At 46.7% G+C, this 21592-nt stretch overlaps 1 protein-coding gene across 1 annotated transcript in view; it reads right to left on the bottom strand.

Moving 5' to 3' along the window:
- Positions 1 to 21592, bottom strand: part of LOC311226748 (neuropilin-1a-like) — a gene marked incomplete at both ends in the record, with an annotated part of 147750 nt that overhangs the window by 8295 nt on the left and 117863 nt on the right. The window lies entirely within an intron of this gene.

Genomic DNA, 21592 nt, shown 5'->3' with positions numbered 1-21592 from the left:
TACAAGGAGAGACAGAGGGGGGGGGGGCAGAGGGAAGAGAAAAGGGAGGGAGGGGGAGAGGGGGAGAGGGATGGAGGGACGAAGGGGGGAGACAGAGGAAGGAGGGAAGAGAGAGAGGGATAGTGAGACGGAGGAAGGGGGGGGGGGGCTCCCAGTCGAACATTAACTCTATCAAAAACCTTCTAGAATCAATTAGCAGACTTTACCGTATTGCCTGGTCCAGTTAACCCACAGGGCTCTAAACTCTATCTTCAGCATCTGCTGCCTAACCTTAATTTAAACAAAACCCTACTTTAATCAGACTAAAAGAGTCTGCATGGAGTTCCTAATATCTAACACCATACTTTAAATCTTACTGCCGGGGCACTACAACCTGAATAAAAACACCTATGCAAACCTGGCAGCCCAACAGTATCAAGCAGGGAGCTAGGGATAGCGAGGAAACAAAGGGAGGGGGAGATACCGGGAGGGAGGGAGGGAGAGAGGGAGGGAAAGACAGACATTAGGATTTAGACAGTGGGAGGGAGGAGGGGGGGAGACATACAGCAGGAAGAGGAGAGGGGGGCCCCCATGTAATCCCAATTTAGAAAGTAAACACTACATTAATATAACCAATGCTTTAAGCCTTACCATAAAGGCAATCTACCTTGAACAAAACTCCTTTTGTGAACCTGTTATCTCAACAAAGTCAAGCTGGGAGAGAGGGATAGAGAAGAGAGAGGCAGGGAAGGAGGGAGGGAGGGAGGGAGGGAGGGAGGGAGGGAGGGAGGCAGGGAGGGAGGGAGGGAGAGAGGGAGGGGAGAGTGAGAGAGGCAGGGAAGGAGGGAGGGAGGGAGAGAGGGATGAAGGGAGAGAGGGATTGAGAGAGAGAGAGAGATAGAGAGAGGCAGGGAAGGAGGGAGGGAGGGAGGGAGGAAGGCAGGGAGGGAGGGAGGGAGAGAGGGAGGGGAGAGTGAGAGAGGGAGGAAGAGACAGAGGAGAAGGGGGGGGGGGGAATGCAAGCCTCTCGTCACAGCACACAACGTCGCTGATTTTACTCCAACTTGTCTTGTCCAACATCACCCCCTATAGCCCTTCACTGTCCACTGCCTTAATAAAAGCCCATAGTCCATCCCCCTTGTACTGACAGACCGCGGCGCGCATGCGCAAACCGACACATACCGTCTACACATTCCAATCATACTAGTGCCTATTATTGGAATAAACTATCCTATGTAGAGTTACAAACAAACCCACACATCCATCACGTTCCTATCCCACTAGCGCCATCATACTGGGCCCACAACAAATATAGATTGATAACTAAACAAGAACACACATTCGTCCTTAAAAACCGGAAAAACCGATAAAAATAACTACAAATTTCCAAAGATGGTCGCCACTCAAAAACCGAAAAAACTACAAAATGTCCGCTACGGCTCCCCGTTTACATGTGAAGGAGAGGTGTAACAATCAAAGAGGCAACACCGCCCCCTGCTGTAATGTTTAGTACATCACCTCTATTGTACTACAGTATTCACAACGTCCTGCAGGAGGCGCCCTCACCCTCCCTCACAAGTGCGTCATCACGCAGCACATCACCACATGACGTCAACTCGACGTCTCACCTCAATAATAAACCACAATCCCCAGAACCCCTCTATACCGGAAGTTCCTGTCCACGCCTCCCTAAAGTCCCGTGCCAGCCACCAAGAGTAGCAACACGCGATATTCCCCGAGAGTTCAACCATGCTACATCATTAGCCCAGGTAGCTTAGCATTTTAGCTCCGTTAGCTCAGTACTGCTAGCTCCATTAGCCTAGTTTAGCCACCACCATAACTTCTCCTATACGGCCCATTATCCTGTTGATTCGAGCGGCACAACACATCGCGACGTTTACGTAACACAGTTATACCCCGCATCATACTTTTAATCCCATTAAGCGCCAGTTTACAGAACATATATTATTATCTTCATACTAGTTCGCTCGCCCGTTTGGCCCCGCCCGGCCGAAATACACAGTATTTTAAATCCAACGCTCCCAATGTTCAGACGTTCCTAGTGACGTCATCAGCTCCCAAAACTCAGTTTATTTTGATACCCACTACATTAAATTTAGACCTTAATACCACCGATTTAAAAAATGTCAACGAACTTCACACATCATTTTGGTTCCATCACTCTCGCCATTCATTCAATTCACTCGATATCGCAACACAGCGTCCATACGTTACGGCTGTCGTCATCGCGGCTAACGCAGCCAGCTAAATAAATGCCCCGTCCCACGGACAGTGTTATGGTTTCTCCGCTGCCGTTTTGGTCACCAGTGTTTCATAATAATACAAAGAATACATTGGCATTCACTCATAGCTTCTAACAGACATCCATCCAAACATATATACTTAGCAAAACATCGTCCTATCACAAACATACCATACAATTGGCCACATTCATCCTAAGCGCATTTCTTAACCTACACCTCGCCAGTTTCACACAATTCTTCTCTATCTCCTAATCACAAACGCAGTTCCTTCTTTCAAAGTGCTTCATATATCTACCGAGTTCTAGAAAATCCGTCTTGCTATACCCCGAGAAACCCGCTCCATTCATGTATAGTAGCTCGTGGAGAGTTTTGTAGAGCCTCTTGACGGCTTGAATCGGAGGTTTATATGGTCAAATCGTTCGTTTAACCATCATTTCCATATTTTCTACCTGTAGAGCCATCTGACGGCTTGAATCGGAGGTTTATGTGGTCTATCGTGCTCCCCGTTTAAACCACAATTTCCATATTTTCTACTTCCCTCTTCTCCTCCACGAGTTTTGTTGTTCTTCAGATGTGGACAATGGCCCATCTGAGCCTAAATGACGTCGGATTTGTCTCGACAATTCGCATATGGAACGTCTTCCAAAGTCTATTGCTCAGCGTACCGATTCTAAGTGAGTTCCCTTCCCGTTAAGCAAACTGGCACGAATCCCTAACCCTCGGCTGTGCGCGATCTGAACTAAATACAGACATCTATATCCTCTCTTTACTGGTAGCCACAATACTGTTCGATGAAGGGCTTGAAAATCCACAATGGTACCCTTGTTCCTCCGTCAGCCGTTTCCCAGAGCGGGCCCGGTTCTGACGAGTGAAAACAGAGCCTCATTTAACCCGTTCATCAACCAAAAACGTCACTTATCCCCAGCCTTTCAATTGTTTCCTTGAACAATTCCTTATTTATAGCTCCATAGTTGCTTATAAACACTTCATCTTTCGCCTCACTACTGTACCGTTCACTCGGATTGCGCCCCTTTTCTTCATTACATTAGTATCGATTCTACCTAGAATAGCCTTGCCACATCATCCCATTGCACCTCCTAGGTATTCTAACCGAACACCCCTCAATACCCTAACCCATCAAGTGCTGCTGGCGCGGCCGAAACCAGAGACATGTCGTGAATCCTGGTCTCCGGTGCCTTCCGACACCAACATTTTTCCAGTCCATTACATCATTCACTTTCACCTATAGCAAAACCCCAATTTGAGACCGCTCGACCTCCACCCAATTCAAATGCATCATCCTTACTTACCTCCAAACTCGCTGTCCTCGGCTGAAGAGGCGAAGGATTAATCAGTCGCAGAGGCATCGATGATGGGGAGAGAACCTCTCGGTCCATTTTCCAGAAGTAGCTTTTCGTCGTCTTCAACCGGCTTTGGTCGAATACAGCACGGGTCACGGACCAATTGAAGTATCTCTCTTCATTTATATCTAAGTTCTGTGATCGTATAGTCTTTACCCTTCTCTCTGCATTGTTTATATTTCAGGTGTTCGGTTCTATTAAGGAAAACGCAGACGAGGTGTTCTGAATAAAACAAACTGGTGTGTTTATTCCATTCTTAATAAAACATCTATGAATCAAACAAGTACAAGGTCTTCATTTCATCTAATCGTCTCTTTGATGTGGCAGTTTTGTCCATTATCTGATCAGCTGCGGCCGATCAACGCTTTCTCCGGTGTGGTTCTCTGTCTCGGGTTGTCCATGACAACACGCGGCTTCTCTTTGTGGTTGGTGGTCGCCAAGGCAACCTTGGTTTCGGTGAGTCTCAGCGCTCAGGCAGGGAGCGCTTGATTTCGTCTCGGCGGATCTCTGCTATGAGCCTCTCCTCTGTCATCTGGTGTCAGTGGCTCTGTGTGTCTCCGGCTCGGCTCTCGAGTCTCCGGTTTCTCCGTCTGTCTCCAGCGCTCTCCTCCTGTCCAGGTCTGTGTGTGTGTCCGTCTCGCTCCAGGTCTCCATCTCCATCAGCCCTTTTAATGAGATAGAAAAGACCTTTCCCCTGCCTGTCAGGTGACGTCACCCCCGCGATCGGGCTTCCCCATTGGCCAAATTCCTTCTAGCAGGAACTCTTTCTGTGAGTGACACATCCTCCTGGGTCTCTTGACACAACGTTACACAGTAGCCATTACCTTATTTGGGGGATCCTTCCAGCTCCTCTCTCCGTGAACAGAAAATAGAACATGAGCTGTTTCCCTCTACAAACACTTTACCATACTTTAATTGCTTTTAGAATCAGCAAATCAAGTCATAATATTTGAACCCAAACACATGGACACTTTTCTTGACAATGCTAATGATCGTCTTGGCTGAAAACAGTTTTAGAAGTCATTTCACCACATGTAATTTGAGTTTCACAGTGTAGGACAATTTTCTAGTCTCCATGAAACACCACATTTTGCAAATGGTCTAACCCTTAACCTCTGATATTTACCAATTAAATGCATTCTTATTGTTTTACTGTTATCCTTGGTCGTTTTGAACCAGTTTTTAATATCCAGTTACTCAAATTATTAAACAGAACACAGATTTCACAGTTCTGAGTTAGTTTGGTGCTAATCTCAGCTTGTTGTTTCACTTAATTTAATTCCTTCTCTGCCCCTGCTAGGCAGGGCTTAATTTCTAAATCTTGATGCACTGAACACCTGGTCCCACTTGGGTGCAAACTGAGTCATATATCTTCATGCTGGAGGGCTCTGTTTACAGTCTGTTTACTCTGTTTCCTGACCCCCTCCTCCGTTACGACCGGGGGATAGCTGGGGGCTATTCATCCTGTTACCCCAACTGTAGATAGTTCTCAGGATAACACGATCGCGTTTTACGACTTATGGCTGTAGCCACAGTTCCTGTTCCCTATGCTAGAAACCACCTCCTGACCTCCGTCTGTTTGAGATGGCCATTTCTAAACATAGCTGCTAACCTCGTCTGATAAGGTGCTATTCTGAACCGTTGGTAGAATGTACCATAAAGTCATAAACAGTCCTTGGCCTTATCAGCGAACCACCATCTGTGCTTAGCCCTGACGGCAGATCTGTCCTGGAGTTGGCTGTAGATTTTGATTGGGATGCAGTCCGGGAAAGTAATCTTTAACCTTGTTTTAATCACTAAGTATTTTGTTCAGTTTCCTTGAGTTTGTCTATGTTTCATTTAGATAATACACGACACTGACTAAGGCAAATATGTATGGTATGGGTCCAGTGACCCTCCTTGAATTTCTTTCTTCTCTTATCCTTCGCCCTTTCTATTTCTTTTATACTAAATTTCTCTTTGCCTTTTGATTCACCCATTTACAAACCACATCTTCCTTAATTATTAATACAACATTGTTAAACAGACATAAATAATAAAGGTCCAAAAAATATAATACATTTACATTTACATTTACATTTAGTCATTTAGCTGACGCTTTTATCCAAAGCGACTTACAAGTTCTGTACGACAAGCCATCAGGAAGGGCACAACTCTATCAGCTGAGTAACAATGTTCATCAAAGTGTTGAGTGCTACAGTGTAGGTTAGTTTATTAGGACAAGTGCATGACAGTACGGTTAGTTAGGGTTAGATTTTTTTTTTTTTTTTTTTTTAATTCAGATAATGGTTGAAGAAGTGCGTCTTTAGTCGACGGCGAAAGATTGGACGTGATTCGGCTGTCCTAACTGGGGTGGGTAGTTCATTCCACCATTGTGGGGCAAGGACTGAGAATAGGCGACTTCTCTTTGATGACCCTCCCGGAGCTTGGATAGGAGTAGGTCTGAGGCGGCCAGAAGATGCAGAGCGTAGGGGTCTTGAGGGTGTGTAGTTAGACACCATTGACCGGAGGTAGGCGGGAGCGGTTCCCTTTGCCGCACGGTATGCTAGGTCGAGGGCCTTGAAGCGGATTCGTGCAGCAATGGGGAGCCAGTGCAGGTCCCTAAGAAGTGGGGTGACATGGGCCGACTTCGGTAGGTTTGAGATCAGGCGGGCCGCTGCGTTCTGAATGAGTTGAAGAGGCTTAGTGGCAGTGGCCGGGAGGCCAGCGAGCAGTGCATTGCAGTAGTCGAGGCGGGAGATGACTGTTGATTGGACGAGGAGTTGGGTGGCTTCTTTTGTCAGGAAGGGGCGGATCCTTCTGACGTTGCTCAGGAGGAATCGGCAGGTTCTGGTCGTCGCTGCGATGTGAGCAGAGAAGTTCAACTGGTCGTCGAGGACAACACCAAGGTTCTTGGCGGTCGGGGACGCAGTCACAGCTGCATTCTCGACTGTGATTGAAAGGTCGGTTAGGGGGGAGGATTTACTACAATTGTAATACCCAAAAAAAAATGAAAAATTAAATCAGAAAATACTAACTAAGTCAAAAGTGTGTGACATGGGTTCAGAGACCCTCCTTGAACCTCTTTCCTCCTTTACCCTTCGCCCTCTTGTGATGCATTTGGTTCTTCCTCTGTGATGTCGTTTTCGTTCCCCTTGTAATCATCCCACTTTCCCCATCTTTCTCAAAATTTCTCTTCCTGTAACCTCAGCATGTGTGTTATCCTCTCCATATCCTGTATCTCCTCCACTATTCCTACCCATTGTGCTATTGTCGGTGGGTCTTCTTTGTACCACAGTCTTGTTATTGCTTTTCTGGCCGCTATCAACATTATCTTTATTAAATATTTGTCCCCCCCTTGTATTCCCTTGTGTGTCAGGTCTCCTAAGTAGAGCACCAGTCCTGTTTGTGGTAACCCGTATCCTAATATTCTGATCATTGCCTCCCCTATCTCCTCCCAATACCCCTTCAGCTTCTGACATCCCCAGAATATGTGCGTGTGATTTGCCCCCTCCTTCCCACACATCCTCCAGCATGCTCTTTGTGTTGGTGCATATTTTCCCTTCAGCTCTGGGGTTATAAAGAATCTGATTATGTTTTTATCTCTATTTCTCTCTCCCATTTCTCCCTTATATAATCGGTTGTGTGTCCCTTGCTGGTCATTATAGCCCGGTACAGTGCTGATATTACCCTTCCTTTCCCTCCTTCATATGCCCTTACTATCATCCTAATTATTCCATTCTGTTCTTCTTCCTTGTCCCCTCTTATTTCTTTATTATAGTAATCTCTAATCTGTAGATATCTGAAGTGGTCCTTGTTTTCTAGTCCAAATTTCTCCTTTAATTTTTGTAGTGTTTGCATTTCCCCCTTCTCTATCATATCATCGCTGTTGCCCCCCCCCCTCTCCCACCTTCTGAATCCATGGTCCAGCCTCCCAGGTTTAAATCTCTTGGCATGTGCTATCCATCTCAGAACCCCTGACTGCTTCTCTAATTTGTGTGTTTTTACTACTCTGTTCCATATGGTCAAGGTGCATTTGGTGATAGGATCTAACAGTCCCTCTTTTTCTTTGAACAGTTCCCTATCTCCCACCAGAGCTTGTACCTTGTATCCCTCCCCTTCTTTTTCAATGTCTTTCCATCTTGCCTCATATTTGTCGTTACACCAGCACGTCACTGTTCTCAGTTGCGCTGCATAATAATAATCTTGTAGGCTGGGTACTGCCATCCCTCCCTCTTCCTTTGGTAGTTGTAGTGTTTTATATCTGACCCGTGGTCTTCTCCCCGCCCATATGAACCTCGATATCAGTCTGTCCCACTCCCTGAATTGATTCTGTGGTATTTGTATCGGTAGTGACTGGAACAGGTACAGTAACCTTGATAGTATGTTCATTTTAATTACCTCTATTCTTGAATTGAAGTCCAAGGGCATTACTGTCCATCTCTCTAAGTCTCTCTTGATGTTCTGATTTATCTGTGTATAGTTCGCCTCAAACAGTTTCCCCACCCCTCTCGTGATGTTCACCCCTAAGTATTTAATCTTGTCCATGTCCCATCTTATCCCGTACTGTTCCCTAATTTCCGTCGTTGGGGTATAGTTCCATGCTAAGGTCTGTGTCTTTGTCACGTTTAGTTTGTATCCTGAGTAGTGGCCATATTCCTTCAGTAGATCCATCAGTGCCGGGAAGCTCTTATCTGGTTGTCTCATGTATACTATCACGTCGTCCGCAAATAGGCCTAGTTTATATTCCGTTCCTTTTATCCTTACTCCCTTGATGTCCTCGGTCTGTCTGATCAGTTGCGCCAGTGGTTCTATGAAAACGGCGAAGAGCGTTGGTGAGAGACAACATCCCTGTCTGGTAGCCCTCTCTAATCTGATTCTATCCGTCAGGCTGCCATTCACCTTAACCCTCGCTGTCGGTTCTTGATATAGCGCCTTGATCATCTTCATCGCCCTCCCGTTCAGTCCGAACCTCATCGATGTTTTATATAAAAATGTCCAGCTCACACTGTCGAATGCTTTTTCTGCATCTAGGCTAATCAGTACCGCGCTACCACCTTGTTTTTGTATCTCCTCTACTATGTGTAATGTCTTTCTCACGTTGTCCTGTGTCTGTCTCCCTTTAATAAATCCAGTTTGATCTTCATCTATAATGTCTGGCATAAACGTCTCAAATCTCTTTGATATTATCGATGTATACATCTTGTAATCCATTAGTCTTTGTATCCCTTATTGTGTGTATCGTGTTCAACTTCTGATGCGTCCTAATTCTCCTAGCCAACAGTCTGGTCGCTTTTGGTCCCCCTTCATAGTACGTTTGTTTCATGAACCTCGCTTTCTTTTCTATTTCCGTCAATAATTCCCTATTTATCCTGGCCTTTACTTCTTTGATTTCTCCGAGCGTTTCCTGTTCTTTTGATATATGGTGTCTCCCCTCTAGCTTCTTCAGCTTCCCTATCAGATTGTGATATGTCTCCGTTCTGGCCTTCTTCAGCATTGCTGTCTTCTCCATCAATTTCCCCCTTATCACCACCTTCAGTGTGTCCCATAGAATGTTCGGATCTACCGCCCCGTTGTCATTTTCTTCCTTATACCTGGCTATCTCCTCCTTGATCTGACTCACCACCCCCTTGTTATTTAATATCCCTACATTTAGTCTCCAGATCGTGTTCCTCCGTCTCCCTTCTAGATCTACTGTCAGATATATGGCACTGTGATCCGATATGTCCGCTACTCCTATTCTGCTCTCCCGTACCCTGTAACTGTCCCCCGTCGTCATCAAAAAGTAGTCTATTCTTGCATATGTCACGTGCGGGTGTGAGTAATGTGTGTATTCCCTGTCCATGGCGTGCATCCCCCTCCAAACATCTATAATTCCCATTTCCGTCATCTGAATATTCATATATCTACTGATTTGTGTCCGTCCTTTTCCAGTACTCGTGGTGTCTAGGTCGTGATTCAGTACTACATTAAAATCTCCCGCGCATATCAATATCCCTTCTAGTTTCATCACTATCATATAAAAAATGGTCTCATATAAATCCCTCTCACTCTCTGGGGGTGCATAAACATTCACTAACGTAACCATTTGGCCCTCCATTTTCCCCTTCACCAGAACAAATCTTCCCTCCTTGTCTCTTACTTCCTTGATCAATTCAAATTTGACTGTGTTTTTGATTAACGTGATTACTCCTCTCCTCAGGTTCCGTTTAAAGGAACTATAGTATGCATTTTCATATCCAAATCTCTTCAGTTTCTCATGATCCTGTGCTACCAAATGTGTCTCCTGCAAAAAAATCACTTCCATCTCACTTTTTTTTACACTTCAACATCACTTTGCCCCTCTTTATCGTATTATTCATTCCATTAACGTTTAACGACATCATTTTTATACCTTTAACCTTTGTCATCTTTCTTCTTCTTTCGCCTATCAGTCCCCCCCCATGTCACAGTCATTCCCCCCTCCGGTTGTAGCCTCCGCTCTCTTCACCGTATACATATAATGATTAACATAAATAAAAAACATAAACTTTACATAAAGTGCTCCCAAGGTGTTCGGGGGGTCCCTGTGTCCCCCCCTGTCCCCTGCTGGTGGGTGAGGGGTAATTGCTCTCCTAGCGAGAGGCCCCCTCCTGACGGCTTGGGGGTTTGAAACCCTTACCCCCAACCGCTCGTCATATTTGTCCAGCCTTCTTACTGTTTTTATTGCTGTCGAGCTCCTGGTCAAAAGCGCTCTGTCCTTCATTCTGATCAAATTTCCTAGGTCCCTCTCAGTGTGGCTCATATGTTCCAATGTCCCTCCTTCCTCCCAAACACGTGTGTGGTGTCTTCTGTGTACCCCTTTTACTTTCTTTTCCTCCCCTCTATTTTCTATGTGATGTCCATTTATCCCCTTAATCCCTTCCAACTGTGTTACTCACAGCGTGTGTCTATGTATTTGTTTCAATATGTTCTGTGTTCCGTCTATTTTACCTAATTATATTACCATTTATTTCCTCCATCAGCATGTGTATTATGTGTCTATGTATACGTTATGTTCGTTCTTATATCCTGCCTCTACCTGGGAATGTGTGTTTATGTATATGTTATTTCAGTCTCTATATTTTGTCTCTATTTGGATAGTTTTTTCAATCTCTTGTGCGTGTACTCATCCGTTCGTCTCCTCCCGCCTCCTCTCCCCTCCTTCTCCGTCTCTGGCCTCCTCGTCTGTCTCCGCCTTCGGTCTGTCACGTCTCACCTCGGCCTTCTCCTCTCTCCTCCCTCCTCTCCCGGGTTTCGATCTCCTACTCTGGTCCATCTGCATGCTTTCTCCAATCTCTGCTGCAGGCTCAGCTTCTGGCCCTCCTGTCCCCTTCCTTCTCCGTCCTCCGCCATCTGCATCCCCCGTCGCCTCATCTCCTCCGCCACCTCCCGCGCCGTCGCGTACGTCACCGTCCCTTCCTTCCAGTGAATCCTTAGCGAGGTCATGGGTGATTGGAATTTCATTCCGTTTTCTTTCAGAATTCTCTTCAGTCCCGCGTAGGACCTGCGTGTTATTGCTACCGCTGTCGAGTAATCGTGATCAAACGACAGTCTTTTCCCCTCGATTTCTATCTTCTTGGTCCACGCGGTTCTGAGTATCAATTCCTTAATATCAAATCTCAGAAAGTTAATAATCACCGCCCTCGGAGGTCTGTCCGGTTTCGGTCTCGGAGCCAATGCCCTGTGGGCCCTCTGTATCTCCATTTTTTCCAGTCCCGTCTCCTCCAGTTGTTCCTTGATAAGCTTTTCCACATATTGGGTCACCGATTCCCCTTCGACTCCTTCTTTCAATCCCCATATTCTGATGTTATTTCTCCGTGACCTCCCCTCCATGTCCGATAGCTTTGTCTCCATCTGTTCTTGTTGTTGAATCGCACACGTTAATACCTCGTGTATCTCTGTGTTCCATTCCTCCGCTTGCGCCGTTCTTGTCTGTAACTTGGTTACGTTTCTGTCCTGTTCCGCCATCTTCTCATCCACCCTTTTGAGTTCTGTATTCATTTCACCTCTGAAGTCCACCTGTTCCTTCCTCAATTCCTCCCGTAACTTCCCAATATCGTTCCTTATCGTGTCCGTGTTCAGTTTTATTGTCGCTGTTATGGTCTCCAATATCCCGGCCTGCATGACCACGGCCCATCCTGGCATTCCCGTGCTTGTCCCAGCCGATCCTCCTCCTTCCTCCGCCTGACCCTTCTCGGTCTCGTTTCGGGGGCTCTGTTCCATCAAACTCTCCTCTTCCCGTGAGTCCTCCATTTCTCTCTCCTTCACAATTGTTTTTTCCTCCTTCCTTCTCGTTTGCATTTTCATTTTTAATCACTTTTCAGGTCCTTTTTTATCCGTTTTTTCACTCTTTTGACCAGGAGCTCCACCGCATGCGTGTTACCCTTCCGCTCTCATACCGGAAGCCTCTCTGAGTCATTATTAATGATAAGAAGAAAGTTTATTTAACAATAAGAAGAAAGGTTATTTCACCGTGGCCACGTATGAAAGGACAGTCTACAGTCAGAGACAATATGTTAACCCACTAGCGTCTGGCCATAGACTGACCCAGAACGCTGTTTCAGACATATGTTAAATACACAGTTGTCAGACATAACATAATATATCAGATATGATGACGAAGGTAAACAAAAATGGTTCTCAGTCAGTGGGAACAACAACAAAGAAGTTATGGCTGGCGAGATGTCAGTCCCTTGGAGTCTTCTTAAAGAGACATACACACATTAACCAGTCAACCTGGTCATACTGAGAGTCAAGCTGTATAACATGATATCTCAACACAGATCTATAAGAACATGATAATATATTTCCACAACACATTTAAATAAAAAAATAAAATAAAAGTATATATTTTTTTTTTATATCCTCAAATAAAGTGATTCATTATTCAATATTGTCTGATTCAATATTAACATTCAGTATTCAATAGTGTCTGATTCAATATTAACATTCAGTATTCAAGTAGAACAGCTAGACGTTGTGGACGCCTCATTACTTTTACCAAACGGTTCGTGCATTTTGCGAATCTGATTGGCCACTGACGTTTCTGGTCCGTTTCTGGTCATGTGACATGTGCGCCCAATCGTGTGACGCAAGTTCTTTGGACGGTTAAGCTTAGGCATGAAATCAATGATTTACCATTTCTTTTATATTTAATAAACTCAAAATGTTTCTCTAAAACTTTATTAATATTGTTTATTTATTTGTGTCATCAAGGAAATTCTGATGAATTATACAATTCAATTTACAAATTAATGATTTTTTTGTGGAAAACATAATGTCCATGGACGCAGTTCTCATTCTCCGCAACAGTTTCACCTTCCTGTTAAGACTAGGCCTACAGTATTTTTTAAATAAAGTTTTATTGTCCCATGATGCATCACAAAGAAGACAAGCTAGAAGATGGCTACAAGGTAAGTGAAGTCACCTCAATGGTTAACACTTAAAAGTTCTAACTTCCCGCTTCAGCCCTTGTACACGACAAAATTGATTCTCATTACTGAAACATGAAGTATTACTTGTTTGAAAAAAGTTTTGATCATCAATATTTGATCAATACAAAGGTTAATACATTCCTAACATGTGCCATGAAATTTTTTTTGCCGATGTCATCATGGCTTCTCCATTGTTAGCTAAAAATGCTAACTCCTCTCATTCTCCGCGACATTTTAATGGGTGTTTCGGTAATGAGAACTTCTCTTTCGGCAATGAGAATTTGGTAACACATCACATAACTTTGTCATTAAATAGTAATAATTGGTAACACTTCAACATTAAGTGTTCATAAGGTTGTAATTACATAGTAATAATAAAATGTGTATCATCACCAGTTCATTTTGATAATTTACTAACTTTCCTGTTTCATTGCAGACAGTCAGCCACTGAGAAAAAGAAAGCGTTAGCAAAGGCTAGGCTAGCAAAATTCAGAGAAAAGGTTTACAACAACCCTGACCTGCTAGACGAGTACAGAAGGAAGGAGAGAGAGGTTACGGGGGGTGGAAATGGTACAGTCATTAGCAAACATCCTAGTTTATAGGAAGCCTCATACAAGCCATTTAGTTGATAGGATGTCCAGCTTTCTGGCCCTTACTAGAGGATTTGTAAGCCATTCAGTCCCTACTGTAGGACACACACACACACACACACACACACACACACACACACACACACACACACACACACACACACACACACACACACACACACACACACACACACACACACACACACAGAGAACCCTACTGTAGGACACACATATGCACACACACACTAGTGTAGGGTCTGTCCATATATGTTTTTCCTAATTTTATGGTATGCTTCCTTTCCATTTCTAGATATCAAAAATGAAAGGAAAATGGTAAGATCAAGAAAATGGAAGATCTTACCTCCAAACAATATGAAAGGAAACAAAAACAATGGAGAGAAAATTCGAACAGGCATTACGCTAAAAAGAAAACACTGAATGCCATCTTGGATTTGACCCCTCCCTCCATCAATGAGCCAGATGCCGCACAGGTACCGGAGCAAGATGGAGGCCTACCGGTACCACCAAGCCCCCCAGAACTGCCATCAAACTGCCCAACACCAGAGCAGACGTCCACCCCCAAAGCAAGAAGAAAAAGGAGGATGCAGGATGTCCAGGTAGTACCAAGCCCTCCCGAGCCACCTTTGAACTGCCCACCACCAGAGCAGACCGCCTGTTATTTTTCTACAACGGAGTTCTGCGATTTGCGAATCTGATTGGCCAGTGTCATTTCTGGTCATGTGACGCGTACGCCCGCTCGTGGGACCGCAAGTTTCTACACTGGTTAGGCTTAGGCGCTCGTTCGAAGTCGGTTAAGGTTAGAGTTTGTCTTAGAGCATGGCGATAGAACGCCTGCCCTGATTCCGACGGTTAAGCTTAGGCACTCTTTCGAAGTTGGTTAAGGTTAGAGTTTGTCTTAGAGCAGGGGTCGGCAATTAGGTTTGGCCACGGGCCAGATTTTCCCCAAGCCGTTGCTTGGCGGGCCAGGATCAAAAACAATGGCTAATTTAATATACTGATATTGAAAAAAGACAAAGTTTTTCTCTGGTCTGCATCCCCTTAACAATTCTGTGTATTGCGCCGTACTGTATTGTACCCATTCTGCAATCTGTTAAATAAAGTTTTCATTCATTCATTCATTGCAGATCACCGCGGCGGGTGATGGACAGATCAGAATGCATGAAAACACGACTCACCATACCTTGTTTGTTGTTAAGTCCTCCAAAATCCCTGCTAATGTTTGAAACATGTCATATCCACTCGCCGCCCTCCAATTCCAGATTGGCGTTGAATGCTTTATCTGAACTTTATCTGCCAACTTGAACACAGTTGTCATCATTGCCTCGTTGTTGTTGTTGTTGTTGTTGTTGTTGTCGCCACATATTATGCAGAGAGGACGTCGGCTCGGCACGCAAGAATCACCGACCTGTTGCGATAAACCCGTATTTTAAGTATGGCTCCTGTTTATTAAAAGAAGCGTTATATTTCCCCGTTTTTTTTAACTCGCTCGCATCTCGAACGCGGAAGTGAAAGTTCGTTAGGGAAATATACACGGGCCCGGTGGGACTATTCCATTGGTTCTCCCAGTCCACGTGACCATTTCTAGCATTTAAATTGGCTATAGTGACAAACATGCTTTTGATGACTACCGGTAGATAGATACAGCTTCACAATAAAAGACACCCTGGCGTCCCGAGTGAATATTTCCCGCGCGTCACATAAATATCATATTCTCAAAATAATCTGACGGGCCAGAAATGATTGCTGGCGGGCCAATGTCGGCCCGCGGGCCGCCTATTGCCGATCCCTGTCTTAGAGCATGGCGATAGAACGCCAGGTGCTTTGCAGGCTGTTCGACGCGGAAATGGGCAAAGACACAGCTCGTCGCGCTATTGGGCGCACATGTCACATGACCAGAAACGTCAGTGGCCAATCAGATTCGCAAATCGCTGAACTCCGTTGTAGAAAATATAGACGTGAGCAGACCTCCACCCCCAAAGCAGGAAGAAAAAGGAAGGCAACCATAACCTCACTGAGGTCAAAACTGAGGGCGACAAAAGATCAACTGGAAATCCAGTTCCGAAAATACTCTAACCTAACGAAGCAGCTTAGAAGGCTACAAGAAAAAACAAAAAAGGACCAGCCAGCACCTTTGATAGGCACCATTGAGAAGAGAGCCACCCACCGGAGAGAGCCCAAGACCCTGCCCAACAACAGCCAGAGACGATTGATGGGACATGTTGTGAGTCGTTTCTTGCACCAGGATGACAACTCAACTGTCATCAATGGCAAAACAGGGGAAGTCCGCAAGAAAGGACAAGTGTTCAGGAAGAGGGCACTGACTGACACTATGGAGAGACTACATGTTAAATTTTTCAGTCAGCATCCTCGCTACAAACTCTCAAGGGCTCAGTTCTGCAGACTGAAGCCCTTTTGGATCGTGAGACCAAACGTTTCCCAAAGAGAAACCTGTGCCTGCAAAATCCACGAGAATTTCCAATTCAAAATCAAGAAGCTTCACCAGCTTCGGATTGTTGCCACACCATCCACAACTGAAATAGTTGAGTCCTGTGTCTGCAGCTCAAGTGATATGGAATGCATGTACAGAAGGTGCATTCAATGCCAAGGCAAAACCTTCCCTACAACTATTGATCCATCAACCAAGGGAAACATAATTTCCTGGGACCAGTGGGTTGCCCGGACAGGTAAAATCACAAAAAAGGGAAAAGATGGTAGATGGTGCACTGGAGGAGACGAATGTCAAAAACACAGCACTGGAGAAGACACACACATATATCGACAAACTTGTTGACCTCACTCAGGACCATGTAAATAAACTGGCCATTCATGTGTATAACATCCAGCACCAGTTCCAGAGGCTGAAGTCACTCAAGGAGAGCCTTACTGAGAAAGAGGTGGCCGTCCACATTGATTACAGTGAGGTGACCACCCACACTATTGTAATCTATACTATTTATTTTTATTTATTTATTCCGCCGATTTTTGTCCACTAACTCCTGCCAGAGCTTTCACACCACACACAAGTGTAAGGTATCAAAACGACCGGCTTGAGGGCGGCTAAGTGGTGCAGTGGGCAAGGCGCTCGCCACTAACGCAGGAGATGCTGGGTTCGAGCCCAGCTCTCGGCGTTGCTTCCGGCTTGGCTGGTCGTTCATACTAATACAATTGGCAGTATTAGGGGGTGGGAAAGCCGGTGGGGATCGGACGTTGTGGACAGCGACTCCTACAGGTCGGTTGGTGCCCCTGTAGAGCAGAATCAGGAAGTAATGGGGGCAGCGTGAGCCTCCCACGCGTTACTCCTCGCCACTGATAGATTGCGCTGTACAGGTGAAAAGATGCAACGGCTGCCTCCTCGTGTACCGGAGGGGACACGTGATGCAAGGCTTCGTCATCACTGCAGCCGACGAGTGGGAGGCATGGTCTGGCAACGTTCGAGACAGGGGGGGGGGTGAATTGAAGTAAGAATTGGCAAGGCGAAATTGGGATGGGAGAAAAATAGAAAAGAAATGGGAGAAAAAGTAGATTAAAAAAAAAACGACCGGCTTGGTCCAACTCGAGTTGACAGGACAGAGAGGAGGAGAACAGACAGGACAGAGAGGAGAACAGACATGATAGAGAGGAGGAGAACAGACAGGACAGAGAGGAGAACAGACAGGACAGAGAGGAGGAGAACAGACAGGACAGAGAGGAGAACAGACAGGACAGAGAGGAGAACAGACATGACAGAGAGGAGGAGAACAGACAGGACAGAGAGGAGAACAGACTGGACAGAGAGGAGAACAGACAGGACAGAGAGGAGAACAGACAGGCCAGAGAGGAGGAGAACAGACAGGACAGAGAGGAGAACAGACAGGACAGAGAAGAGGACAGACAGGACAGAGAGGAGAACAGACAGGACATAGAGGAAGAGAACAGACAGGACAGAGAGGAGAACAGACAGGACAGAGAGGAGAACAGACAGGACAGAGAGGAGAACAGACAGGACAGCGAGGAGGAGAACAGACAGGACAGAGAGGAGGAGAACAGACAGGACAAAGAGGAGGAGAACAGACAGGACAGAGAGGAGGACAGACAGGACAGAGAGGAGAACAGACAGGACAGAGAGGAGAACAGACAGGACAGAGAGGAGGAGAACAGACAGGACAGAGAGGAGAACAGACAGGACAGAGAGGAGAACAGACAGGACAGAGAGGAGAATAGACAGGACAGAGAGGAGAACAGACAGGACAGAGAGGAGAACAGACAGGACAGAGAGGAGAACAGACAGGACAGAGAGGAGAACAGACAGGACAGAGAGGAGGAGAACAGACAGGACAGAGAGGAGAACAGACAGGACAGAGAGGAGAACAGACAGAGAGGAGAACAGACAGGACAGAGAGGAGGAGAACAGACAGGACAGAGAGGAGAACAGACAGGACAGAGAGGAGAACAGACAGGACAGAGCGGAGAACAGACATGACAGAGAGGAGAACAGACAGGACAGAGAGGAGAACAGACAGGACAGAGAGGAGAACAGTCAGGACAGAGAGGAGGAGAACAGACAGGACAGAGAGGAGAACAGACAGGACAGAGGAGAACAGACAGGACAGAGAGGAGAACAGACAGGACAGAGAGGAGAACAGACAGGACAGAGAGGAGGAGAACAGACAGGACAGAGAGGAGAACAGACAGGACAGAGAGGAGAACAGAAAGGACAGAGAGGAGAACAGACAGGACAGAGAGGAGAACAGACAGGACAGAGAGGAGAACAGACAGGACAGAGAGGAGAACAGACAGGACAGAGAGGAGGAGAACAGACAGGACAGAGAGGAGAACAGACATGACAGAGAGGAGAACAGACAGGACAGAGAGGAGAACAGACAGGACAGAGAGGAGGACAGACAGGACAGAGAGGAGAACAGACAGGACAGAGAGGAGAACAGACAGGACAGAGAGGAGGAGAACAGACAGGACAGAGAGGAGAACAGACAGGACAGAGAGGAGAACAGACAGGACAGAGAGGAGGAGAACAGACAGGACAGAGAGGAGAACAGACAGGACGAGAGAGGAGAACAGACAGGACAGAGAGGAGAACAGACAGGACAGAGAGGAGAACAGACAGGACAGAGAGGAGAACAGACAGGACAGAGAGGAGGAGAACAGACAGGACAGAGAGGAGAACAGACAGGACAGAGAGGAGAACAGACAGGACAGAGAGGAGGAGAACAGACAGGACAGAGAGGAGAACAGACAGGACAGAGAGGAGGAGAACAGACAGGACAGAGAGGAGAACAGACAGGACAGAGAGGAGAACAGACAGGACAGAGAGGAGAACAGACAGAGAGGAGAACAGACAGGACAGAGAGGAGAACAGACAGGACAGAGAGGAGAACAGACAGGACAGAGAGGAGAACAGACAGGACAGAGAGGAGAACAGACAGGACAGAGAGGAGAACAGACAGGACAGAGAGGAGGAGAACAGACAGGACAGAGAGGAGAACAGACAGGACAGAGAGGAGAACAGACAGAGAGGAGAACAGACAGGACAGAGAGGAGAACAGACAGGACAGAGAGGAGAACAGACAGGACAGAGAGGAGAACAGACAGGACAGAGAGGAGAACAGACAGGACAGAGAGGAGAACAGACAGGACAGAGAGGAGGAGAACAGACAGGACAGAGAGGAGAACAGACAGGACAGAGAGGAGAACAGACAGGACAGAGAGGAGAGACAGACAGGACAGAGAGGAGAACAGACAGGACAGAGAGGAGAACAGACAGGACAGAGAGGAGAACAGACAGGACAGAGGAGAACAGACAGGACAGAGAGGAGAACAGACAGGACAGAGAGGAGAACAGACAGGACAGAGAGGAGAACAGACAGGACAGAGAGGAGAACAGACAGGACAGAGAGGAGGAGAACAGACAGGACAGAGAGGAGAACAGACAGGACAGAGAGGAGAACAGACAGGACAGAGAGGAGAACAGACAGGACAGAGAGGAGAACAGACAGGACAGAGAGGAGAACAGACAGGACAGAGAGGAGAACAGACAGGACAGAGGAGAACAGACAGAGAGGAGAACAGACAGGACAGAGAGGAGAACAGACAGGACAGAGAGGAGAACAGACAGGACAGAGAGGAGAACAGACAGGACAGAGAGGAGAACAGACAGGACAGAGAGGAGGACAGACAGAGAGGAGACAGACAGAGAGGAGAACAGACAGGACAGAGAGGAGAACAGACAGGACAGAGAGGAGAACAGACAGGACAGAGAGGAGGAGAACAGACAGGACAGAGAGGAGAACAGACAGGACAGAGAGGAGAACAGACAGGACAGAGAGGAGAACAGACAGGACAGAGAGGAGAACAGACAGGACAGAGAGGAGAACAGACAGGACAGAGAGGAGAACAGACAGGACAGAGAGGAGAACAGACAGGACAGAGAGGAGAACAGACAGGACAGAGAGGAGAACAGACAGGACAGAGAGGAGAACAGACAGGACAGAGAGGAGAACAGACAGGACAGAGAGGAGAACAGACAGGACAGAGAGGAGAACAGACAGGACAGAGAGGAGAACAGACAGGACAGAGAGGGAGAACAGACAGGACAGAGAGGAGAACAGACAGGACAGAGAGGAGGAGAACAGACAGGACAGAGAGGAGAACAGACAGGACAGAGAGGAGAACAGACAGGACAGAGAGGAGAACAGACAGGACAGAGAGGAGGAGAACAGACAGGACAGAGAGGAGAACAGACAGGACAGAGAGGAGAACAGACAGGACAGAGAGGAGAACAGACAGGACAGAGAGGAGAACAGACAGGACAGAGAGGAGAACAGACAGGACAGAGAGGAGAACAGACAGGACAGAGAGGAGAACAGACAGGACAGAGAGGAGAACAGACAGGACAGAGAGGAGAACAGACAGGACAGAGAGAGAACAGACAGACAGAGGACAGGACAGAGAGGAGAACAGACAGGACAGAGAGGAGAACAGACAGGACAGAGAGGAACAGACAGGACAGAGGAGAACAGACAGGACAGAGAGGAGAACAGACAGGACAGAGAGGAGAACAGACAGGACAGAGAGGAGAACAGACAGGACAGAGAGGAGAACAGACAGGACAGAGAGGAGAACAGACAGGACAGAGAGGAGAACAGACAGGACAGAGAGGAGAACAGACAGGACAGAGAGGAGAACAGACAGGACAGAGAGGAGGAGAACAGACAGGACAGAGAGGAGAACAGACAGGACAGAGAGGAGAACAGACAGGACAGAGAGGAGAACAGACAGGACAGAGAGGAGGAGAACAGACAGGACAGAGAGGAGAACAGACAGGACAGAGAGGAGAACAGACAGGACAGAGAGGAGGAGAACAGACAGGACAGAGAGGAGGAGAACAGACAGGACAGAGAGGAGAACAGACAGGACAGAGAGGAGAACAGACAGGACAGAGAGGAGGAGAACAGACAGGACAGAGAGGAGAACAGACAGGACAGAGAGGAGAACAGACAGGACAGAGGAGAACAGACAGGACAGAGAGGAGAACAGACAGGACAGAGAGGAGAACAGACAGGACAGAGAGGAGAACAGACAGGACAGAGAGGAGAACAGACAGGACAGAGAGGAGAACAGACAGGACAGAGAGGAGAACAGACAGGACAGAGAGGAGAACAGACAGGACAGAGAGGAACAGACAGGACAGAGAGGAGAGAACAGAACGAGGGAGAACAGACAGGACAGAGAGGAGAACAGACAGGACAGAGAGGAGAACAGACAGGACAGAGAGGAGAACAGACAGGACAGAGGAGGAACAGACAGGACAGAGAGGAGAACAGACAGGACAGAGAGGAGGAGAACAGACAGGACAGAGAGGAGAACAGACAGAGAGGAGAACAGACAGGACAGAGAGGAGAACAGACAGGACAGAGAGGAGAACAGACAGGACAGAGAGGAGAACAGAC

The sequence above is a fragment of the Notolepis coatsorum genome, assembly GCF_963971535.1.
Source record: "Notolepis coatsorum genome assembly, chromosome: 4".
In the NCBI taxonomy this organism is placed as follows: Eukaryota; Metazoa; Chordata; class Actinopteri; order Aulopiformes; family Paralepididae; genus Notolepis; species Notolepis coatsorum.
The sequence above is the reverse complement of the archived record's forward strand: the minus strand, read 5'-3'. Positions and strand labels throughout refer to the sequence as shown.